Below are 7,318 nucleotides of genomic sequence, written 5' to 3'. Positions count from 1 at the left end.
TATGACGACAAATCGTTTAACGGTGTTGCCATGGCAACGACGCAAAGTCGGATTTTTGGGACAAAAAACCAAACTGCTACAACTTCGCGAATCCTGGTCCGATCTGAACCAAACTTGCTAGGATTGATGACAGTCCGGCCCTAAAGACGTCTATATGAAAATATTCAATTTCGAAAACAGCGCCCCCTGGTGACAGCAGACAATATGACAGCTTGTATTTCAATTATCTCCTCCTAGAGCTTTTGTGCGATCACCTTCAAACTTGGTGAGATCAATGTGGACGAGTTGAGCATCAAAAGTTATCAAAAGCTTTTTAAAATATTGTATGGCGTACGAGATAGGGGGCGCCAAAATTGGAGATAATAATAATTTTTCATAACAGACAATGAAACTCTTATAACTTCGCGATGGAAGGTCTGATCCCAACCAAACTTGCTATAGTTGATGATGGTTAGTTGCTGAAGACGACTATGTTGCTGAAACGGTACATTTTGAAAACAGCACCTCCTGGTGGTGGTAGAAAATTCTAAAAAAACAAACTGTTACAACTTTGCCAATCCTGGTCCGATCTGAACCAAACTTGCAAGGATTGATGACAGTCCGGCCCTGAACACGTCTATATGAAAATATTCATTTTCAAATACAGCACCCCCTGGTGACAGCAGACAGAATTACATTTATAGTTTTTGATGCTGCTCCAACAGGGATTGTTGTATCCACTTGAAACTTAGTATGTGGGACCCCAGACCCTTCCTCAACATGTCCGTAAAAGGTCACCTCCCTACAGGAAGTGGAACGCCCGAAACAGGAAGTAAAGTCTTACATTGTCCGATTGACACGAAACTAGATATGTGAGTTACGGGACCTTCCCTGAACATGTTTCCGGAGACGAACAGGAAGTCGGCCATTTTAAACAGGAAGTGCCCTCTAACTTTGCCGTACGTTGTCCGATTTGCACAAAATCTTATATGTGACACCAGGGACCTGTCCTGAGCATATCCGTAAAAGGTCACCTCCCTACAGGAAGTGGAACGCCCGAAACAGGAAGTAAAGTCTTACATTGTCCGATTGACACAAAACTAGATATGTGAGTTACGGGACCTTCCCTGAACATGTTTCCAGAGATGAACAGGAAGTTGGCCATTTTAAACAGGTAGTGCCCTCTAGCTTTGCAGTACATTGTCCGATTTGCACAAAACCTTATATGTGACACCAGGGACCTGTCCTGAGCATGTCTGCAAAAGGTGACCTCCCAGCAGGAAGTGGAATGCCCGAAACAGGAAGTAAACTCTAAGATTGTCCGATCTGAACAAAACTTGATATGTAAGACAAGGGAACTTCCCTGAACACGTTTACGGACGCGCATTTGACCGAACAGGAAGTCGGCCATTTTAAACAGGAAGTGCCCTATAACTTTGCCATACGTTGCCGCGATCCCCCCCGAAATTTGGATCGACATGCACGGGGACGCCGCTGAAAATAACTAGTACTGAAAATAACTAGTACCGCGCGCGGTGAATGAACGGGTGAGAGCGCGAGGCACGCGGGGAGCCGTGGCACACGGCGACCCGCGTGGGTCGGCTCGAACCCGTTCAGAACCGCGCGCGGTACTAGTTATTTTCAGTACTAGTTATTTTTATTATTATTATTCTTATTATTCCCCCAAATGAATTGCCTTTTTGAGGCCTTTCCCATACCCCAAAACTCACCAATTTTTGTGACCGCATCAATCCTGGTGTAAATTTACGTCTGAAAAAGGTTCGGGGAATGTGCGTCGAAAATTGAATGTGGGAGGGGCCAATAAGTGCGGCGCCACCTGTCCAAATTCACCATGACCAACACAAATATCGCACATGCACGAAATTCGGTACACATGTGTAGTGGGTCAGGATGAAGAAAAAATTACATTTTGACCATGATCCAAACCCAACAGGAAATCCGCCATCTTGGGTTGATTGGCGATTTTTTGGCGATTTTGGCGAATTCGCAGCAATGGTATTTGAACTAACTCCTCCTAGAGTTTTCGTGCGATCGCCTTCAAACTTGGTGAGGTCCCTGTGGACCAGTTGAGGAGCTCACGGTATCAAAAGTTTTTTCAAATGTCGCATGGCGCACGAGATAGGGGGCGGCAAAGTTCGTGATGATTCTGATGTTTCGCATCAGAAAAACAAAACTCTTATAACTTTGCGATGGAAGGTCCGATCCGAACCAAACTTGCTACCATTGATGATGGGCCATGGCTGAAGACGTCTATGAAAAAACGGTGAAGTTTGAAAACAGCGCCTTCTTGTGGTGAAAGAAAATACACAAAAAAAAAGTTTTTTTACGATTTCGGGAATAACTTTTACACAGATAATCGTACCGCACTGAAAATTGGTGACAACAGTCAAAACACATGGTAGATGATGCGTGATCAATATGACGACAAATCGTTTAACGGTGTTGCCATGGCAACGACGCAAAGTCGGATTTTTGGGACAAAAAATCAAACTGCTACAACTTCGTGAATCCTGGTCCGATCTGAACCAAACTTGCTAGGATTGATGACAGTCCGGCCCTAAAGACGTCTATATGAAAATATTCAATTTCGAAAACAGCGCCCCCTGGTGACAGCAGACAATATGACAGCTTGTATTTCAATTATCTCCTCCTAGAGCTTTTGTGCGATCACCTTCAAACTTGGTGAGATCAATGTGGACGAGTTGAGGATCAAAAGTTATCAAAAGCTTTTTAAAATATTGTATGGCGTACGAGATAGGGGGCGCCAAAATTGGAGATAATAATAATTTTTCATAACAGACAATGAAACTCTTATAACTTCGCGATGGAAGGTCTGATCCCAACCAAACTTGCTATAGTTGATGCTGGTTAGTTGCTGAAGACGACTATGTTGCTGAAACGGTACATTTTGAAAACAGCACCTCCTGGTGGTGGTAGAAAATTCTAAAAAAACAAACTGTTACAACTTTGCCAATCCTGGTCCGATCTGAACCAAACTTGCAAGGATTGATGACAGTCCGGCCCTGAACACGTCTATATGAAAATATTAATTTTCAAATACAGCGCCCCCTGGTGACAGCAGACAGAATTACGTTTATAGTTTTTGATGCTGCTCCAACAGGGATTGTTGTATCCACTTGAAACTTAGTATGTGGGACCCCAGACCCTTCCTCAACATGTCCGTAAAAGGTCACCTCCCTACAGGAAGTGGAACGCCAGAAACAGGAAGTAAAGTCTTACATTGTCCGATCTGAACAAAACTTGATATGTAAGACAAGGGAAGTTCCCTGAACACGTTTACGTACACGCACTTGACCGAACAGGAAGTCTGCCATTTTAAACAGGAAGTGCCCTATAACTTTGCCATACGTTGCCCGATCCCCCCCGAAATGTGGATCGACATGCGCGGGGACGCCGCTGAAAATAACTAGTACTGAAAATAACTAGTACCGCGCGCGGTGAATGAACGGGTGAGAGCGCGAGGCACGCGGGGAGCCGTGGCACACGGCGACCCGCGTGGGTCGGCTCGAACCCGTTCAGAACCGCGCGCGGTACTAGTTAGGGTTCGAGCAACAAGGTTGCAAGAAACCTATTGAAACTGGAAGGATTATTATTATTATTATTCTTATTATTCCCCCAAATGAATTGCCTTTTTGAGGCCTTTCCCATACCCCAAAACTCACCAATTTTTGTGACCGCATCAATCGTGGTGTAAATTTACGTCTGAAAAAGGTTCGGGGAATGTGCGTCGAAAATTGAATGTGGGAGGGGCCAATAAGTGCGGCGCCACCTGTCCAAATTCACCATGACCAACACAAATATCGCACATGCACGAAATTCGGTACACATGTGTAGTGGGTTAGGATGAAGAAAAAATTACATTATGACCATGATCCAAACCCAACAGGAAATCCGCCATCTTGGGTTGATTGGCCATTTTTTGGCGATTTTGGCGAATTCGCAGCAATGGTATTTGAACTAACTCCTCCTAGAGTTTTCGTGCGATCACCTTCAAACTTGGTGAGGTCCCTGTGGACCAGTTGAGGAGCTCACGGTATCAAAAGTTTTTTCAAATGTCGCACGGCGCACGAGATAGGGGGCGGCAAAGTTCGTGATGATTCTGATGTTTCGCATCAGAAAAAAAAAACTCTTATAACTTTGCGATGGAAGGTCCGATCCGAACCAAACTTGCTATGATTGATGATGGGCCATGGCTGAAGACGTCTATGAAAAAACGGTGAAGTTTGAAAACAGCGCCTCCTTGTGGTGAAAGAAAATACACAAAAAAAAAGTTTTTTTACGATTTCGGGAATAACTTTTACACAGATAATCGTACCGCACTCAAAATTGGTGACAACAGTCAAAACACATGGTAGATGATGCGTGATCAATATGACGACAAATCGTTTAACAGTGTTGCCATGGCAACGACGCAAAGTCGGATTTTTGGGACAAAAAATCAAACTGCTACAACTTCGTGAATCCTGGTCCAATCTGAACCAAACTTGCTAGGATTGATGATAGTCCGGCCCTAAAGACGTCTATATGAAAATATTAAATTTCGAAAACAGCGCCCCCTGGTGACAGTAGACAATATGACAGCTTGTATTTCAATTATCTCCTCCTAGAGCTTTTGTGCGATCACCTTCAAACTTGGTGAGATCAATGTGGACGAGTTGAGCATCAAAAGTTATCAAAAGCTTTTTAAAATATTGTATGGCGTACGAGATAGGGGGCGCCAAAATTGGAGAAAATAATAATTTTTCATAACAGACAATGAAACTCTTATAACTTTGCGATGGAAGATCTGATCCCAACCAAACTTGCTATAGTTGATGATGGTTAGTTGCTGAAGACGACTGTATAGCTGAAACGGTACATTTTGAAAACAGCACCTCCTGGTGGTGGTAGAAAATTCTAAAAAAAGAAACTGATACAACTTTGCCAATCCTGGTCCGATCTGAACCAAACTTGCAAGGATTGATGACAGTCCGGCCCTGAACACGTCTATATGAAAATATTCATTTTCAAATACAGCGCCCCCTGGTGACAGCAGACAGAATTACATTTATAGTTTTTGATGCTGCTCCAACAGGGATTGTTGTATCCACTTGAAACTTAGTATGTGGGACCCCAGACCCTTCCTCAACATGTCCGTAAAAGGTCACCTCCCTACAGGAAGTGGAACGCCCGAAACAGGAAGTAAAGTCTTACATTGTCCGATTGACACGAAACTAGATATGTGAGTTACGGGACCTTCCCTGAACATGTTTCCGGAGACGAACAGGAAGTCGGCCATTTTAAACAGGAAGTGCCCTCTAACTTTGCCGTACGTTGTCCGATTTGCACAAAATCTTATATGTGACACCAGGGACCTGTCCTGAGCATGTCCGTAAAAGGTCACCTCCCTACAGGAAGTGGAACGCCCGAAACAGGAAGTAAAGTCTTACATTGTCCGATTGACACAAAACTAGATAGGTGAGTTAGGGGACCTTCCCTGAACATGTTTCCAGAGATGAACAGGAAGTTGGCCATTTTAAACAGGAAGTGCCCTCTAACTTTGCAGTACATTGTCCGATTTGCACAAAACTTTATATGTGACACCATGGACCTGTACTGAGCATGTCTGCAAAAGGTGACCTCCCAACAGGAAGTGGAATGCCCGAAACAGGAAGTAAACTCTAAGATTGTCCGATCTGAACAAAACTTGATATGTAAGACAAGGGAACTTCCCTGAACACGTTTACGGACGCGCATTTGACCGAACAGGAAGTCGGCCATTTTAAACAGGAAGTGCCCTATAACTTTGCCATACGTTGCCGCGATCCCCCCCGAAATTTGGATCGACATGCACAGGGACGCCGCTGAAAATAACTAGTACTGAAAATAACTAGTACTGAAAATAACTAGTACCGCGCGCGGTGAATGAACGGGTGAGAGCGCGAGGCACGCGGGGAGCCGTGGCACACGGCGACCCGCGTGGGTCGGCTCGTTATTATTATTATTCTTATTATTCCCCCAAATGAATTGCCTTTTTGAGGCCTTTCCCATACCCCAAAACTCACCAATTTTTGTGACCGCATCAATCCTGGTGTAAATTTACGTCTGAAAAAGATTCGGGGAATGTGCGTCGAAAATTGAATGTGGGAGGGGCCAATAAGTGCGGCGCCACCTGTCCAAATTCACCATGACCAACACAAATATCGCACATGCACGAAATTTGGTACACATGTGTAGTGGGTCAGGATGAAGAAAAAATTACATTATGACCATGATCCAAACCCAACAGGAAATCCGCCATCTTGGGTTGATTGGCGATTTTTTGGCGATTTTGGCGAATTCGCAGCAATGGTATTTGAACTAACTCCTCCTAGAGTTTTCGTGCGATCACCTTCAAACTTGGTGAGGTCCCTGTGGACCAGTTGAGGAGCTCACGGTATCAAAAGTTTTTTCAAATGTCGCACGGCGCACGAGATAGGGGGCGGCAAAGTTCGTGATGATTCTGATGTTTCGCATCAGAAAAACAAAACTCTTATAACTTTGCGATGGAAGGTCCGATCCGAACCAAACTTGCTATGATTGATGATGGGCCATGGCTGAAGACGTCTATGAAAAAACGGTGAAGTTTGAAAACAGCGCCTCCTTGTGGTGAAAGAAAATACACAAAAAAAATTTTTTTTTACAATTTCGGGAATAACTTTTACACAGATAATCGTACCGCACTCAAAATTGGTGACAACAGTCAAAACACATGGTAGATGATGCGTGATCAATATGACGACAAATCGTTTAACGGTGTTGCCATGGCAACGACGCAAAGTCGGATTTTTGGGACAAAAAATCAAACTGCTACAACTTCGTGAATCCTGGTCCGATCTGAACCAAACTGGCTAGGATTGATGACAGTCCGGCCCTAAAGACGTCTATATGAAAATATTCAATTTCGAAAACAGCGCCCCCTGGTGACAGCAGACAATATGACAGCTTGTATTTCAATTATCTCCTCCTAGAGCTTTTGTGCGATCACCTTCAAACTTGGTGAGATCAATGTGGACGAGTTGAGCTTCAAAAGTTATCAAAAGCTTTTTAAAATATTGTATGGCGTACGAGATAGGGGGCGCCAAAATTGGAGATAATAATAATTTTTCACAACAGACAATGAAACTCTTATAACTTCGCGATGGAAGGTCTGATCCCAACCAAACTTGCTATAGTTGATGATGGTTAGTTGCTGAAGACGACTGTACAGCTGAAACGGTAATTTTTAAAACAGCGCCTCCTGGTGGTGGTAGAAAATTCTAAAAAAAGAAACTGTTAC

This window comes from Solea solea, chromosome 13 (assembly GCF_958295425.1).
Source record: "Solea solea chromosome 13, fSolSol10.1, whole genome shotgun sequence".
Classification (NCBI taxonomy): domain Eukaryota; kingdom Metazoa; phylum Chordata; class Actinopteri; order Pleuronectiformes; family Soleidae; genus Solea; species Solea solea.
Note: the sequence above shows the minus strand (reverse complement) of the source record.